The sequence below is a fragment of the Protopterus annectens genome, chromosome 10.part0, assembly GCF_019279795.1.
Source record: "Protopterus annectens isolate FY-2018-M chromosome 10.part0, PAN1.0, whole genome shotgun sequence".
In the NCBI taxonomy this organism is placed as follows: Eukaryota; Metazoa; Chordata; order Ceratodontiformes; family Protopteridae; genus Protopterus; species Protopterus annectens.
Genome location: NC_056744.1, coordinates 570,020,260 through 570,039,411, shown reverse-complemented (window position 1 = coordinate 570,039,411; position 19,152 = coordinate 570,020,260). Strand labels below are relative to the sequence as shown.

General features: G+C 41.7%; 1 protein-coding gene across 3 annotated transcripts in view; it reads left to right on the top strand.

Annotated features, from left to right (window-relative positions):
- The window catches only part of MED8 (mediator complex subunit 8), a 264,897-nt gene that overhangs the window by 237,295 nt on the left and 8,450 nt on the right, over positions 1-19,152 (top strand). The gene's annotated exons all lie outside the window — the stretch shown is intronic.

The window sequence follows — 19,152 nt, the reverse complement described above, 5'->3', positions numbered from 1 at the left end:
ATACACTGAACCCACAGACATTGCCAACATCCTGGCAGACAGGTTCAGTGCAAACTTCTCCCCCCCTTCCCCCCAAAAGAGCAAATGTCTATCCCAACAGAGTGTAGCCTCCCTGACATCACAGATGCACAGGTGAGAGCTTCCCTCTCCAAAGCAAAAAACACAGCATCAATGGGACCGGACGGTGACCCGGGCTGCGTCTTACACGAACTCCAAGAAGAACTGAACCCTCACATAAAGTCACTGTTCAGTCTCAGCCTTACTACAGGATATGTACCCAAGGAATGGCATACAGCAACAGTGGTCCAACTCCACAAAGGTGTTGCCACAACGGACCCTGGAAACTATTGCCCTATAAGCCTGACTAGCCTGGTCTGCAAAGCTATGGAGCGTATCATCATGAAACTCATAAACAAAGACATTGGGAACCTCCAAACACTGGATCCTACCCAATTCGGCTTTGTTAAGGGCAGATCTTGCCTCTTGAACCTGGTCGAATTCTTTGAAACAGTCACCAAGGCCATAGATGAAGGGAAGGTAGTCCACACAGCCTACCTGGACAATACCCCACTCGGGCATCATAAATAAGCTCACCAGCTTAAATATCAACCACTATGTCACAAGATGGGTTGCAAACTGGCTCAGGGATAGAACCCACATGGTCAGAATTGCAGGTGCCGTGTCCGACTCTAAGCCAGTTACAAGGGCGTCCCACAAGGCTCAGTCCTGGGACCTCCCTTGTTCGGTATATATTTCTCTGAGGTACAGGCTAACATGGGAGGACTATGGCTGACCAAGTTCGCAGATGACTGCAAACTGGGTGCCATAATCGACACGCCAACTGACACAAGCATCCTCCAAAAGGGTCTCACAGAGACGGATAACTGGTGCCAGAGCCATGGCCTAAAGCTAAATGCCAAAAAGTGCATAGTCATCCCCTTTGGGAAAAACAAAGTGCCCACAAATTACCACATAGGTGGTAATCCATTAAGTACGGAAGAAGTAATTAGGGATTTGGGGACCCAAGTAGATAGCAATCTCTCCTTTGACAATCACGTTACCAAAGTGGTCAGAAAGACCTTCTATATAGCCCACCTTATCATGAAAGGGTTCACATCTAGCTCAAGAGAGGTCATTGTACCCCTCTACTCATCACTCATCAGGCCCATAATTGAATACAATGCCCCATTTGGGATGTACCTTACCTGACACCTGCAGCAACTGGAAAGACCCCAAAAGTACCTCACCAAGAGGATCAAGGGACTCAAGCAGATGCCCTACGCATTTAGGCTAAAGAAACTCCAGCTCTACTCAGTTGCTTACCGCCTACTCAGAGGCGATCTGTGCCTGACGTATAAAGTCATGTCCAACCCAGAATTAATGGACATGCTCCACCTCAGGAAATCCAAATCCCTTAGAGCTACACGCTCCAGGGACTTAAACCTCAGCACAGAAATAAATAGGACATGCTGGAAGGACAGATTCATATCCCACAAGCTCCCCTCACTCTGGAACAAAATCCCAATCCATGTTAGGCAGAGTCCCTCAATGACCCTCTTCAAGAGAAATCTTGACGAGTGGATGGGAGATCGTAGGTTTACTCCTGGGATCTCTTCTGTGTCCCTACTAGACAGAGGCACAGTAAACTAACCTCAAAAGGGCTATCCTCTGTGACCTACTCTACAGAGGCACAGTCAACTAATCTAAAAGGGTGGCGAAAGCCAAACACACACTGGCTAGGCTTATAAATGCCCTAGGGCAGATAGCCTAGTATCAACTTATGAACCTATAATACTGTGGAGCATATTACTATGCAGTAGAAGAAGTAGATCAACACCACGAAAGATGTACCAAAGCTTTATTTCACATAAAATCCACAGGAATAAGCGCTTTCGCATGCTTCCAATGCACGCTTCTTCAGATGTGTTTAAAAACAGGATAACAGCACATAATTTATATACCAAGAGGCATAATTGCTTAATGAATTAATTAGTGCAATTATTTAAAAAACTTGTCTGCTTCATTTAAAGCTATCCTCCACAGTATCACCGTATAGCACTCACTCAACTTATAAAATATTTTAACAAATAAAAGACAAAAAGAGAACAGAAAAATCATTGTATTTGCTCTAATACCACTATATAAAATAACGTTTAACAAATTTTTCTCAGTACATCTATAAATTCATGTGAGGGCTATGAATGTCGTAAAACTCATAATAGAAATATATATACATGTATCTAACCATTCATATTTCATTAGCCATGTATAGGACACTAAACGGGGTGTTCACTAATGTATAATAGTAAGATAAATATGAGATATCTATGAACGACCATGTAAAGCATTGTATTAAAGATACTAAAATATATATATATATATATATATATATATTATATATATTTTGTATTTACACTATATATAAAATCTAATGAGGTGGATCTTGAATGACTGGTTAAAACAATTGCTATATAAATAGTTAAAAACGAGAAATATAGAAATATGTGTCTATATGAATAGATCAATGATAAATAAATAAATAACTCGATAACTATAATAGTACCAATAATTATATCAACGTGTGCATAATGTAATGTGATCTCACTATCATTTAATAATATGTATATATATAAGGTGACTTAGAAAGTGGCACATGATGAATAAATATATATCTGGCCAGTCTATAAGATAGTCATTTATAATATCATGGCTCTGTATCACCATAGATAAACCTGTAAAATAGCCAATATAGAAAATCTAGAAACCTAAAAAATCTAAAAAGCTACGAAGAATATGTATATATATATGTCGTGTATGTACAACTATGCACATAAATATGCATATCAATAATTATAGTGATATATGATTTAATATATAATATAATTAAATAGATTTAATGATGTAAATATATTTGTGTGAGGTTGTGTGTGGGTGTGTGTTATGTGGTAGGTGGTGTTTCTTGGCATGTTAGAGTGTATGGATATGGTGTAAGCTAGAGTGGTGAGCATTAGTAGTAGTAGTCCTAGTATGGTGTGGCTGGGGTGTACAGAGGAGGTTGTTGTGATGTGGAAGTGGGAGTGGATCTGATGACTGAGGGATGGTAATAGGCTGTTATGGAGGGGGTGGGGATATATGGGCTGTAAGTGTAGGAGTGGAGGGGGCAGAGAGGTGAGCGGAGCGAGCCCAAAGGCAAGCGGAACAGGCTAGAGCAAGAGAGCCTAAAGATGCAGAAACCTATCAGTAACAGCAAGAGATTGACTGAGCAAGAAGGTAGCTTAGCCTAAAGATAAGGTAAGGTAAGATGCAGTAATAATTAACCTGTGGATGTTCATCGTGTTACACTGCTGCAGTCATTACACTTGGGTTAGCCTGCCATCAGGCGGTCCCACAGTCGGCCAGAGTTCCAAAGTCTTGGTCCGGCATCAGTTGCTGTCGCTTCCTCCCTGACATCAGTGCACCAGGGGTATACAAGATGCATCCAACGCCATTTTCTTCAGTCTTTCTTGCCGTGCGGTGCCCGAAGCAGAAGCAGTTCGCAAGTGCCGGTCGGCCGACTCCTGAGATTTTCAAAGTCGAATTTCAGATCCGAAGTCTTCAATAAAGCTAAGTACCCCGTTGGGGAAACTTTTTTTCTTGCCTCAGACTGATGTCAGTAAAAGTTAATAATTGTATTTCTTGTGGGAAGCAAATACCTCATAAGGACTTCCACTCTTACTGTATAGCATGCCTAGGCCCTGATCACGACGTCACTAGTTGTCAGTTTTGTGCTAGATTTAACAAACGCACTATAAAAAGACGTTTTGATTTTGCTTTGCACTACTTTGGCCGAAGGTTCAATTATACTATGCCGTCGGATCAACCGACAACCTCAATACTGAAGAAATGCAAAGACAAGGATAAATACAGGCATCCAAGGTCCAAAACCGACGACAAAACCTCTTCTAGGCCAGTCGCCGGTTCTCAGTGAGGTGCTTTTACAGCCCCTGACACCCGCTACCTCAGAGCCACAGGCCACTTCTGACTCCCACGTGGAGACAACTAGGCCTCTGGAAACTCAAGGTATTGGGCCTACGGAAACTAATCCCTCAGATGGGTCCGGAGCCGCTGAGCAGGCATCGGCTTCTGAGGGTGTTTTCAGACCTTCACAACTTACCATTAAAACTACAGCCAAGACAAAGGTACCATTAAAGACAAAGAAACAAGTACAGCATTCTCCTGGACAGTACTCCATGCCTAAGAAACAGATGCTTAAAATGGCCGAAGACCTCATTACTCTAATCAGGGGTTCCCATCCCCTTCCTGAGAAAAGGCCTAGGCAGGATACAGACTATGATTCCTCTGATCAGGTTTCCATTTCCTCAGATTCCTCTTCAGACCAGGGATATTCTCTACCCCCTATGAGGACTCTGATGCTGAAGAATCTACCCCTTCAGCCTCTCCTCCTGAGGATTATTCTTTTGGGGAAACTTTACATACCATGAGGGAGCATTTGACTCCAAGAAAAGGCTCAGGGACTTCCTTTTATTGCCTCAGCACAGGCCCCTGGCTATTCCGCCTGTGCTAGATATTGTGGATGATGTGTTCTCTGAATCCAGCTTATCTCCTGATTCTTTGCCCCCTGCTCCAGCCAAGTCAGATAGGCATTACAGAGTCCCTGACTCTCACAAGTTTCTGTACAAAAACCCTTCTGCTGATCCAGAAACTATTTCCCAGGGTCCAAAAGGGGTTAAGGCTTCCATTGGAAAAAATCCAGTACCCTCTGACAGAGATTCCAGAGCTTTGGATAGATGGGGAAGAAAGTATACAATTCTGCAACTTTAGCAGTAAGAGCTTTAAATTGCCAGTTTCACATGCTTAAGTACCAACAATATTTAATGGCTCAGTTAAAACAGAAGATGCTTGCAAGCTCAGAAGCTCCTGATTGTAAAGAAATGCAGGATTTATTGCATGCAGTTGAACAGGTGGGAAAACATACTCTGCAGTGTGGTTTTGATTTTTTAGAGGCCTCTTGTAGAGCCGCAGTTACAGGTTCTGTGATTCGAAGACATGCTTGGTTAAAAGAACAGAGTTTACCTGATCATGTTAAGGAAAAGTTATTGGGTGCTCCTTTACAATATGATAACTTGTTTGGTGTTAAGGCAGAAGAGGTGTTAAAGAAAATGGAGGATAAAGCTAAATCTATGCAAACAGTCAAGGATTTCTTACAGGTACAGCCACCTCGGTTTAGCAGAAATTGGCCAACAAAGAATTGGTCCTTTCCAGTGTCAGATAGGCCACAGCGAGGCAGATACAGACGCCAAAGAGGCAGATCTCAACCCCAAGGCTCAAACAGACAATGACAGTGGGGCACCTCAACCCCAAAAGGAGGTGAGGACAAGCCTCAACCTTAAGGAAACAATCACAATGACTTTCCCCTTGGTACGCCAAGCACATCCCTTTTGGAAGCCCCCTTAGGGGGAAAACTAGCACTTTTTTCTCAAAACTGGCAAACAATCACCCAAGACAAATGGGTTCTGAATATTGTGTCTCAAGGTTACAGGTTCCACTTTCATACTTTACCAAGGCTAAAAGGAATGCCAGACCTGCCACAAAAACAAATTTCAGCCCTCATGGACATGAGAGCTATTCAAAAAGTACCACAACAGGAACAAGGACAAGGATTTTACTCGACTGTTCCTGGTCCCCAGAAAGGACAAGGCCTGGAGGCCCATACTAGACCTTTCAATTCTGAATACTTACCTGGATATTCCGAAATTCAAAATGTTGACATTACAGCAGCTTCTACCCATGCTGGGCAAGAAGGCTTGGCTTGTTACTCTGGACCTCAAAGAGGCATACCTGCATGTCCCTATCAGACAAAATTGCAGGAGATACCTCCGATTCAAAGCTGGAACAATGCACTACCAATTCTCTGCACTACCCTTTGGCTTATCTACTGTGCCTAGGGTCTTGACAAAGTGCCTTGCACCAGTAATTGCATTTTGCAGACAAAAAGGAATTCAAATGTATCCATTCCTGGACGACTGCCTCATTCAAGCAGAGACAAAGGACATTCTTCTACAGCATCTGGCGTTTGTAAAAAAAGTTGCTAATTTCTTTAGGGTACACAGTAAACAAAAAGAAGTCAAAACTAGTGCCCTCGCAACCGATTATATTCCTGGGTGCCAGCTTAAATACAACGGGCCCAGATGGCTTACCTCACGCCAGACAAACAAGTTCAACTAACTCAAAATTTTCAATTACTGGCAAAAAAGTCCCATCTCCCTGCAAGAAAAATTCTGCAGGCCCTGGGATTCATGGCATCCTGCATACTACTAATACCATATGCCAGACTGCATATGAGGAAATTACAATGGTACCTAAAAAGTGTTTGGACTCAACACTCTCACAGTTTAGAAGCAGTAATACCAATGATTCCCTGCCTACAACAGGAGTTTCGATGGTGGGCACAGGCATGTCACCTAAACAAGGGTCAGCCTTTTACCCAACCCACAGCCAGGCAAACTCTAACAACAGATGCCTCGGATTACGCCTGGGGAGCACACGTGGCAGTAAAATGTATTCAGGGCAAGTGGACCACAGACCAGATGCATCTTCACATCAATCAAAAAGAGATGTTGGCTGTTCAAAATGCCTTAACAGCTTTCAAGGACCTTCTGCATCCAGGACAATTATTACTAAAGACAGACAACACCACAGTAATGTGGTATATAAACAAGCAAGGGGGCACTAATTCTTATCCCCTATGCAGGCAACCCATGACCTTGTGGAACACCGCTCTAACATATCAAGTTCATCTGCAAGCACAATTCCTGCCAGGAAAGAAAAATACTCTGACAGACGATCTAAGCAGAAATATCATGGACCCTCACGAATGGAAATTGAATCCACAAATCTTCAGCATGGTAACTCAAAAATGGGGATGCCCAGACATAGATCTTTTTGCGTCCCCACTGAATTGCCAACTACAAAAATTCTGCACAAGGACTTATCACAAACAATCATGGAAAGTGGATGCTCTTCTGTTCAGCTGGAAAAACCTAAAAGTTTATTCCTTCCTGCCACTGCCTCTCCTTTCAAAGGTACTCCTAAAAGCCAGACAAGAAAAACCACAGATGATCCTGATTGCTCCAGACTGGCCATACCAGCACTGGTACCCTATCTTAAGGAACTTGGCTCAAGGCCCACCATGGATTTTGCCTCAAATTCCACACCTTCTGACTCAACAAAACAATCATATCCTGCACGGTCAGCTCAAAACCCTAAATCTGGCTGCATGGCAGATACATTAGTCAAACAGGCAACACCTCTCTCTAAAGCTGTTATGGATGTCATTTTGGAGGCCTGGAGGCCTAGCACCAGGAAAGCTTACTCAGAAAAATAGAAGTGATTCTGCGCCTGGAAACAGGCTCAAAGCCTTGACCCTCTTGTTCCAAACATTCCTCAGATTTTACAATACTTAACTGAGATGCTGAACAGAGGCCTATCCTTCTCATCAATTAAGATCCACACCTCTGCCATTTCAGCACATTACAACATGGATCCTCCTTTATTCACTCATCCCTTGCTAAAGCAGTACCTCAGAGGGGCTAAAAACATAAGACCACCCCGGAGAGCACCAACACCAACTTGGAACCTCAATTTCATTTTGGAAAAACTGACCCTACCACCTTTTGAGCCAGCCAATACAGCCAATATAAATTTTTTATCATGGAAAACAGCTCTGCTCCTGGCAGTAACTTCAGCACGAAGAGTCTCAGAGCTACAGGCATTAATGGCAGTGGAACCTTTTATAATTTTTCATCAGGACAGGGTTTCCTTAAGGACAAACCCTACCTTTATGCCAAAGGTGATATCTAGTGTGACTCTTAACCAAACCATCCATTTGCCAACTTTTTATCCAAACCCCCAGAATAAAGGGGAGAAACTTCTGCATTCTTTGGACATACACAGGCAACTACGCTTCTACTTGGACAAAACAAAAGCTTTCAGGAAAACTGAGCAACTGTTTGTAGCATATGCTGCAGGATCACAGGGCAAGGCTATCTCAAAGCAGACTATATCCAAATGGATAGGACACTGTATTCATTACTGCTACACACAGCATGGAAAATCCAGTCCCAAATAACATTAGGCCGCATTCCACCAGGGCAACAGCCACTTCAACAGCCTTTCTCAGAGGAGTACCTACCAAGGAAATTTTGGAGGCTGCAACTTGGAGTTCAGTGCACACCTTTACCAAGCATTACCACCTGCCTCTTCACTCTAAATCCAGAGCAGGATTTGCCACTGCAGTTCTGCAGGGCCTCATAGCCAATCCTAATTCTTTATAGACCAGCCACCCAACCTTAGCTTTGGGATTCTACCCAAGTGTAATGACTGCAGCAGTATAACACGATGAACATAGTACAGTTTTGTACCTACCATAAATGTAGATGTTCGAGTGTTCACACTGCTGCAGTCCAGGTTACCCTCCCTCCATCCCCTCTGAACTAGCTGCACTTATCTATACCTTTCTATCCTATGCAACCTTTGTGGTGTATTTGCTTGTAACTGAAGGTATTGTTTTTATTTTATATGTATATTTTTATTAGCAATATGTATTGCCTACCTGACATCTGGGGCAAGAAAAACTGAAGAAAATGGCGTCGGATGCATCTTATATACCCCTGGCGCACTGACGTCAGGGAGGAAGCGACAGCAACCGACGCCGGACCAAGACTTTGGAACTCTGGCCGACTGCAGGACCGCCTGATGGCAGGATAACCCAAGTGTGTAATGACTGCAGCAGTGTGAACACTCGAACATCTACATTTATGGTAGGTACAAAACTGTACTTTAGCTTCCCTAGGAGGGAGTGGGAAGTTGGAACTATAGAATGGGGAGTATGCTTTAAGTAAAAATTCCACCCAGCTATGATAAGAAGGTTGGATTATCAGAGTATGTTCCTACCGAGTTATGAGTATCATCCCTCCCTCCATCTATAAGCCCAATACGTCTTGTCCTACAAGAGGACACCTACCAAGACAGTTTAGTCTTTTGGGTCCCATGGCCACTGTATGACTTTTTTAAAACTGGCCAGATTTTATATGAGGATTCTTCAGTGGACATTGGCAGTTCAGTGGTCAGTAAGGAAACAACCTAGTCATTCTGACAAACATTTGCAGGGACCACATTCAGTGGTGGATAACTTTGCCCCCCTTCTTCAGGGTCATGCCTATATCCTACCGTCTCCATAGACCACAGTGATCATGGATACCTTCTTACTGCAGTGGGAAGGCATTATTTGGGAAGGATAGTCCAAGGTATGTGGTCTCATGTAGAGGCCAGTCTTTGCATCGGTGTCTAGGAGATGACAGCAGCCCTGCTAGTGTTGCAGGTCTTTCAGGACTGTCTTCCCTTAGTTGTGATTTCAATACAGTCATACAACATGGCTGTCATTTGGTACATCAGCTAACAGGGAGGAACCAGATCTTACCCTTTTTTGTGAAGAGGCCATGAGAGTATGGTAAGGGGCAATATCTTCTCAACACTTTGTGGTAGCAATGCATGTCCTGGGAAAGACCAGCATTCTTGCGGATGAGTTGAGCAGGTCCATTCTGCTCCCATACTAATGGTCCGTTGATCCATTAGTAGCAGAGCAGGTTTTCAGCCATTGGGCTGTCCTTGTTGCAATGTCTTCACTTCCCCCATCAACATCAAATGCAATAAGTTGTTTGTTCTCACCCCCCATGAGGGGGAGTCACTCAGAGAGATGCTCTGATGCACCATTGGCCTCTGGGGCTGCTTTATTTATTTATTTATTTGGCATTTGTTAACCTGTTTGGTCCAGTTGAGCCGAATGGCCCTTTTTCAGTGGAGACCTGAGGAGAAAAGCTCCAGTTGACAGAAATAACATTATTCTATGATGAAATTTTATACAAGGATCAAAAAATAAAAGCTTTAAACAATAATGCAATAATATACAATATTAAGAATATGAACACATATAAACAGCTAGTAATATACAGAATTTATGTACATGAGCAAAAAGAACAAAAATTACAAAGAAATATAGGTTTTCATGATCAATGTTGAAAAACAAAATACCTGGGGTATACAGCATGGTAGGACAGTTTTTTTTTTTTTTTTTTGAGGTAAATTGCACAATGTGAGAGCAGATTCAGCAAGGATGTTATTTAAAGGGTAGCTTAGAGAGATTAACTTAGAGAGTAAGTAGGTTACATGCAAAACGGTGAAAATGGAGATGGAAGTTAAGAGGGAGTAATGCAAGGGCAAGATTTTGAGTTCAGGAAGTAGTTTTTGACTTTAGTTTTGAAGAGACTGGTACTTTGAATGCTGCAGATGTCAGGAGAAAGCCTATTCCAGGAGTTGGACAGAGTTTCTGTATATGAGTTTGCTTTTATTTTTGTTTGGTTTATAAATGTCTAGTACGTTCTGGTCTAGCTACGAAGTGAATGAGCTGGGGTATAAGGGGATACAATGGATGAGAGAGAGGCACAGGTTGAAGGTTTATATAGCAGTGAGTGTGTGAGTTGGAGCTGGGATATAAGGAGGAGCTGGGGGAATTCAAGCTATTGAAGTTTGTTCAGGGCATGGCAGTGATGAGATTTGTATGGTTGGTCACAGGCAAATCTGCCTATGTTGTTATGTTTGTCTGAGTTTGATAAGTAGGGATGACTGAAGGTGGGTCAGGATAAGAGAGGCATAGAAAAGACATGGAAGGAGAAAGGCTTGAGCAAGAGTGTGTTTGGAGCTGGGAGGTAGGAATTCCTTATTTCTATAGAGCAGACCCAGTCTCTGGTTGCTTTTTATTTATTTATTATTTATGCAGTGTTGTATAGTTGTATATGGATGTCAGATTTAAGCTGGCTGTCAATTATAGTACCAAGAAGTTTGGTATGTGGTTTAGCTTTGATAAGAGTGTTGTCTTGAGAGGAGATGGTAAAGGTAGATTTGTGGTGGGAGAGAGATTTAGGAAGGAATAGTAGGAGCTTAGTCTTTTTGGGATTAAGTATGAGTTGGTTGTCAGTGAGCCACTTTTCCACTGAAGAGAAAGTATTTTGAGTGAGGGATTAGAAGGTTGGTGATGTTATCAGAGGTAGAAATGACAGTAGAGTGGTTGGCATTTTGTATGAGGGAGGAGGTGGTGCAGGAGGAGTAGAGCTCGTTAATGAAGATGTTTAAGAGGAGAGATCCAAGAACTGAGCCCTGAGGGACGCCAATGAAGGGAGAGCAAGAGGATTGCCATCGTACAGACTGGAGTCTATTTGAGAGATAGCTTGAAAACCACTGAATAGTAGATGGAGAAAGATTAAGATCAGTTAGTTTAGCAGTAAGCTTGGCAAGAGACATAGTATCAAAAGCTTTAGAGAGGTCGAGGAAGAGAGAAGGTACAAGAAGATTTTTGTCCCTGGCTTCAGCAACAGTGTGGGTAAAACATAGGAGAGCAGTGTCAGTGCTATGATTATGCCTGAAGCCATGTTGAGAAGGGGTTAGAAGGTTTTCCTCGAGTAGGTATGTAAGGAGGTGGTTATGTATACATTTTTCATCTTCTTTATGCCTTTCTCCAGTGTCGTTGATCCTAAAGTTTCTCCAGAAAGCCTCAGCATTGAAAGTCTGTCATACTCATACCCACTCATTGACCCCATCGGGTATGGTTTCCTTTCCTCTGACCTCATCTAGTTTGCCCTTCCTGAGAATTGGGCACAGACCCAAACTTAATATCTCACCCATCAAGCCAGCCTCACCCGAACATACAAGCCCTCAGGCTAATTGCATAATTTCTCCAGTTTTTCAAAGTAGAGCTAGCTGTTCCACTGTCAAGGTTCAATTGCCTGTCATTTTTTTCCACCCTGGGGAAGATCATACTCCTATAGCTACTGTTAGGTCATGTAATGGCACTTTCCTTCTACGTCCCCTGCTTAGAGATCCAGTTCCACCGAGGGATATCACTATTCTTTCTGCAGTTTTTGACAGGTCCCGCCGTTGAACCTGTGGCTAAAGTGGAACTGAAGTTTCTGTCATGGAAGACCTTATTTCTGGTGGCTATTAATTCTATAAAGAGAATTCCAAAACTGCACGCTTTATCTTCCAAATTTCCCTATTTAATTTTTCACAAAGACAAGGGTATGCCTGAGGACCAATCCATCCTTTCTTGCTAAGATGGATCAGAATCGTCCATCAACCAGTCCATACATTTGTCCGTCTTTTTCCCAAATTTCTCTAACAGTGATGAATATACCTTGCATTTGTTAGGTGTTCTTTGCCAGCTGTTTTCTTTACTTGCACTGCACTAGACCTTTCAGGAAGTCTGATCAGCTATTAATCTCCTTTTCAAAATCCAAATCTGGACAAGTGGTATCCAAAGTCTCCATATCTCACTGACTATTTCTTTTGTCTACCAAGAGAAGGGGTTATCACTCCCCTCAAACCTTAAAGTTAAAGCACATTCATCAAGATCTGGGACGTCATCTACAGCCTTTTTATCTAGGGTTCCAATTGATGAGACTTGTGCTGCTGCTACCTAGTCAAAAGTCTATACCTTCATATCTCATTATAAATTGGATATCAAGTCTAGGTCCAGGACCTACTTTGGTTTAGCTGTGTTCAGGAATATCCTTCCCTGAGACCTCCCAAGGTTTAAAGTAACTGGAGACTCTCTCCCATATATAGAGGAATAGACGGAAAAGACAACCTCAGGTATGAAAGTTACATACTCTCCATAACATTATATTTGTGTTGTTATATTCTGTCCATTCCTCTACTACCCTCCGTCCTTGGCAGACACTTGATCCTTCACTGTATTGTATACTTAAGTGTATATATCTTACTGGGGTTTCTTTCTCTTACTTTTTTTAAATGGGTATAAGTGGGCAAATTTGATGTGAGGTAGCTTGCCCTGTGCCTAGGTATTATGGGAAAGGGGGAGGAGCCTGAGCACCAGAACTTAAGCTTTGAATTATCTGAAGTCGAATCTGAGACGCACATGTAGAGGAATAGGTGGAATAAGATAATGCATATCTAATGTTATGGTGAGTACATCGCCTTCTTTTTCTTATGTTCAGGGATGTGTGCACCTCTTGCTAGTGCATGTATGTAAAGTAATATCATTACACATCAAATAGGAGAGCATGTGCAGCCTCTCTGCTCCCAAGTTCTTTACTGCCTCTTGTGTGGTTTGGATTTTAATCCTGATGTTTTTCATTGAAAAGTTCCATGTTTGATTGCTTAGTTGATAAAACCTTCAAAATTTCCCAGTGACCATTATCCCACAAGCCAGGGCTTGCATTAGCATAATTTTTTTACTGGAAGAGGCACACAGTATGAACACTTACCATATGTGCTGTCATTTAATTTTAGCTACCGAAAGGAGAAGGCACCAGAAGCTAGATATGTACATTACTTCTTGCACAATGATATCCTTGGAAGCTAGCAAACACCAACAACAGGAGGATCCCTTGTGTAATTCTAGGACAGGATTTGTCAAATGGGAAAAGGTAAATGTATTCATAGGTCTGGTATTGACCAAAGTTTACTCCCTTACAGTCTTTACCTGTGATGGTCTCCGCCTCTTTACATGTCTCCTGCTGTCCCATAGCTAACAAGGGATTGAGTTTGTGCTCATCACTGGGTGATGGCATGGATAACAGAAGAGGTGAACCTGTGTACTTCAGCCTGAGAGAGTGAGTCCAAGAGTGTAAACGCTACCTTTCTTGGGTTTGAGCTTTACAAGCAGCACAGAGACCAGCCTGCTTATAAGGAGCAAACTCCTGAGACCCAAGGTAAAGGTTTTGTTGTAAAGTTCTAGCTGCAAGAGTCTTTTTTTTTTTCTCTTGCCAAGGTCCAATGAAGGCTTACTTTATTAGAGTCTGGGAATTAATAGCGTATCCTCCCAAGCTAGGTTGAGCCATGGGAATAGACCTACTTGCAGTCTGACATATGATGGGATAGTTTGTGAACAACATCCCTGGAGAATGTAGTTTGATGCCAGCACAGCACCCAACACAGGCCTGTCATAATTAGATGCCATTTCCACATGACATCCAGCACTCCCTTTCAATGCTTTCATTATCATTATGCGTTAGGTGTGTGCAGACCTTAACTAACCGTCTCATCTGTCCCATTTTCAGTCATGACTTGTAGGTTATGTTCTGGAAAACCTGACAGAGGTCCCTGTTTCTTCAGTCAAGGTGTTTCTGGAAAACCCTTAAGATGGCACCTTCAGTGGACTTTGCATTGTCCATTGTAAATCTGACTTTGCTAAGGCTGTGGCGAGAGCAGGTGGGTTTAGGAATGTATCAGTACTGAAAGCTATGGCTCAGGCTTCTCCTCCATCAAAGAATGCAAGTGAGTCAGACTATTCTGGATACTTCCTTACCAGGGTGAAGGCTTCTTTGATTGGGCTTTCCATGACCAGGTTTCAGATTGCTGAAAAGAAAATGGACGGCTGATGTCTTTTTTTAATGTTCTTTTGGCGATCTAGTTCTTTAAAAAGAAGAACGCCTTCAATGGATGATGAGGGTACCTAGGCATCAGGTAGCTTTACTCACCTTTGAATCCTTCTAGGAGGTCATCATTGTAGGGAAGCACTGCAGCAGTCCTAAGTATTCTGCAAGTTAAAGGTTATTTTTCTGCGTTTCCTCCCAGCTTGAAGAAACATAACCAAGGACCACTAGGTTGTGGAGATGGTCTATGTTTGCTGTGTACTGTTGTTTTTTTTTTCAGTTGATATCACCTTTACTACATTATCACTGTAGACACAGTTATACAGTAATAGAAAAGAAAAATCATTTTAGCATTTTTTTCAGTTGTCATACGTATTATGTATCACATGTTTTCTTTATAACTGTGATCAGTCCAGCATAACATAAACTGCTCATTCCCTGCCTTTCCTTAAACCTTACTCCCCCTGCTGAGTATTATTCTGCATGTATTTTTTTAAATTCCATTTATTTCTGTGTAATTTACTTCCTCCATTTCGAAAACATCCCTCCTCCAGTTCTTTTATCTCTTTTGTGATATTCAGTGCAGTCTGTTTAGTCTTTTATTTTCATTTTCTAGTAGTTGCTTTTTGGCAGTCAACAGGCTTAAACTTAATAAGGCTTTACTATGTGTAGGCAATCCAGGTGGTGTGTCCCAGCTCAAAAGAATCACTTCATTAGTTAAAGCCATTTGCTCCCCAGTATTTCTGACAGGAGTACTGTGTAGGATATTTTTAAAATCTGCCATCTCGTTACATTCCCAAAAAACACATTCCAGTTACTTTCTTCCTTATCAAACCACTAAAGTTTACTATCTGCCTGAGGAAAAAATACCTCAGGGGCATAAAACGCCTATGCAGACACTTAAAAGCAAAAATCCTAAACATTCTGGACTTTATTGCATATTTATATCCTTCTATTATTCCCTTGAAAATTGCTTTTCCAGTCTCTTGCCAAGTTGTCTAACCTCCTACTTGATTCTTATAGCTATAGTACAAAACTGTATATGCCCTACTAACTAGGGTCTATATTATTACCTCGAAACTCAATTTTTTCGAACACCTAAACGTTGACACTTAACAAAATCCGAAAAGCACAAATGACCACTTCTGCAAATTTTTTCACAGGGAAATAATTTGATTGGCCTTTATCGGGAATTTGCCCTTTTCTCCGATGTAGAGCGATCTCTGAGTTGGTATATTTAGTTGGGGGGGGCACAGCCCCCCACATCAGGGGGTGTGGTGGGTGAAGCCCCCACTTGATTAGGATTTGAAAGTTTGTTTTCCTGTTGGTCAGCCAAGCGATTTTTTTCCCTGTCGAAAAATTAATTTGTGGAAGTGGCCATTCGTGCTTTTTGGATTTCGATGATTAAGTGTCGATGTTTAGGTGTTTGAAGAAATGGCGTTTTAAGGTAATAATATAGACCCTACTAACAATCCCTTTTCTGTAACAGCATCTGTTCTAGATTCACCTAAAAACTTTAGAAGAGCAGGTGTTTCACTTAGGACTCCCTATCAATCCCTGATAAGGAAGGCAGTCTCTAACCTGCAATCCAAACTTCTTGACCTCATCCCACGCTGTTGCCTTTCCATCTCTACTTGTTTGTTCTCAATACCTTGGCTCCTTTGTCAGTTTTCTCCAGTAAATTCCAGCCGTCTCTTTCCTGTTTGCTGTACCCTACCTGCAGTCATCTCTATTGGCAAGATCTCTTCTCTGTTCCCCTGTTTGCATAGTTCTTACTTTGTGAATATAGTATTTGGTATGGTTGTTATTCTCCTTAAGAAACTGCAGAAAAAATTCCACTGTCTCCTTATTAATTAAACTTCCCTTCTCCCAATTCATCATAATCCCTTTCCGCTTTGACTTACAACCTTATGCTTGTGTAATGTATATGAGCCTTAACTATGTAGGTTTAAAATATCCTTTCAAATTAGGTAACCATAAACCTTTTTCTTTTGGGAGGATCAACTTGTCCCACTTTTCTGGGAGGGGAAGAGAGCAAGAGTTTTTCAACTCTATTAATTATTGTCCACAACTTCTCCTCTGGTTGATAAAAATGTCTGACCTGTATATAAAATTAAAGGGACTAAAACATTTTAACCGCACCATATAGGCATGCAAGGAACTCTGGGACAAAACTGAGTTGGGTTGCATGGTTATGCTTATAACTACCCTGGAGCCTAGTATCAGTGAATGAACCTCTGAACTATCCATATCTTTTAGGTTCTCTTTTTTATTTAGTCTCTTCCCACATATCCTCAGCTGCCATAACAGAATCTGTAATGACAATCTGCAAAAGCACATTAGTTGTCATTTTTGGGAGTTTCTTCTCCCCTCTACTCATCTTAAAAGTCCCTACCCAGTACTCCGTGCCCATTGCTATATCTCACAGCCCCCCCCCCAATTTCTTCAGTGATGTTTGTGATAAGTTAGGGTTGAGAACTTTACAGAAAATATACAACAAATTAATTCTTACAGGTTTGTTACATTTTGCATCTTCAGTATCTAAACCAAAGGAAAAAAGCTGGATGATGGTGCGGGTACAGAGGAATTGGCTAGGACTTTCCCCATATGCTCCAAAGTTGCTCCTGTGAGGATATCCCCACCTGATGACTCATCCTACCTTTTTCTTGTGGCTGTTAGCCAGAAGACTTTCTGAAAATTGTTCTCAAGTCTTCTATACCTCTGTGTATTATATTCCATAAGGACAGGGCATCCCTATGCACACTCCCAGCCTTTGTCAAAGGTAGCAGTGAAAATTAATCTTATTCAGTCAATAAGTCTTCCTGTATTCTTCCCTCAGAATTCCAGCCACAGAGACTACTTGCCTCTGCATTCATTATTAAAAGATCTTTGGTTTGGCTACAACAGAAGATGTCTAGAAAGATCATCGGCTCTGTCTCTTTCATACCCAACAAACCATACCCAAAGTCAGTTTCAAACTACATTGTTTATGGGAGTACAATAAGACTTTTGTTTGTTTGTGTCTTTCGGCTTTTCCCGGTTAGGGGTCGCCACAGTGGAACTCCAGTCCGCTAATGATTGGTAGTTGATTTTTACGTGCCGAGTTACCAGCCCTGACGCACAACCTTCAACGAAGGTATGCCCATTCATGCATGTATCCACGCAGAAGACGCTCTAGCTGAGAATCGAACTGGACAGCGTCTTACTGTGAGGCGACAACGCTACCGCAGCACCACCACCGCGGGTTACTTTCCAAAAAAGCCTAAAGCACAGTCAGCTAGCGATATAGCCACTCCTTTTGCTTTTGAAAATTCCACAGGTGAGGACGTTTTTGTGGTTTTGAATTATGCTTCACTGCATACTTTTGCAAGACAGTATAATGTGGTTGTGACCTCAAAGTCTTTGCCTACCTTTAGAGCTACAGTTCTTCATGATATTCTTTATTAACTTCACGCAAGAGGTTAAATGTGAGGTGTCTGTCCTAGTGATGAAGTGCGTAAACTGGATAGTTTAAGATGTAGAGGATTATGATTGGGTCTCTGATCGTAACAACATTATGTGCTCGAGACATGGATGCTAAGAAATTCACCTTGAGAGTGAAGCCCATTGATGGGAAAGGATAATTTATTGGCACATTCTTCAGTTTAAAAAGAAGCACTAGTAATTTTTAGTAGGACATAAATAATGCTTCATTAGTGTGATGTTGACCCTGTGCATCTGGGATGTATAGTTTCTAAATTTGAAAAGCTACTTGTGAAAATTTAGAGAAAATATCATTGTCATTTGTTCTGCATTATATATGTTCATGTTTATTTTTCAGGAAATGCTCAGAAGTATGTGTGTGTGTGTGTGTGTGTGTGTGTGTGTGTGTGTGTGTGTGTGTGTGTGTGTGTGTGTGTGTGTGTGTGTAAGTAACAGGAGGTGGGATAGTTCACATGTACTGGGTGTGTATGAGTTAACTAAAGACCCCAATCCCTTTTGCATAAATGATGGCTCCCACTCCTTTTGTCACTGACCTTTTCTAGGGGAATGAGGACTTTCAGCTGCAATGAACAAACTGGTTTGTGAAGTGGCCAGGATGGGGGCGGGGGGGGGGGGGTAGGGTTTGATGGTCAGCAAGGGGACCAGCAAAAAAGTTCTTTGCAGGGTATAAAATGTGAATGAGCAGATATAGTAGTCCTTTAACTCAGATGAAGCAGTTTGTAATTTCATTTAAGAGATGCACCACATTTTGATTAGCTCATGATGCTTTTATATGTTTTGTAGATAAAGGCTATAAAATGTAACTGAACTTTCAGTTTTCTTTTAATTTAATGAAAAGTAATTTTTTACAAAGTGCAACATTTTTGAACAATAAACACAGAATATTCATGGAGGTAAGCTTTTCCTTACTCTTAAGAGTTTTATCCAGGTAAAACAAATTCATCACATAATTATTATTGGAAATGCTTATTACTTTTTCTCTTCCCACCCGATCTCACCTGGCCTTTGTGTATTCCCCTGATTTCCACTTTTTTGTACCTGCAAATCCACCAGTTGCTCCTTATAAGATAAAAAAAAAGGAGGAAAACAAAAGTAGAATTGATCATTGAAATTGCCACACCCAGTGACTACAGTGTCTTGCATACAGAGAGACGCAAAGTCATACAATTTTAGGATTTGCAAGCAGAAACAAGAGCGGTGTGGAAGAAAGATACCCAGATAG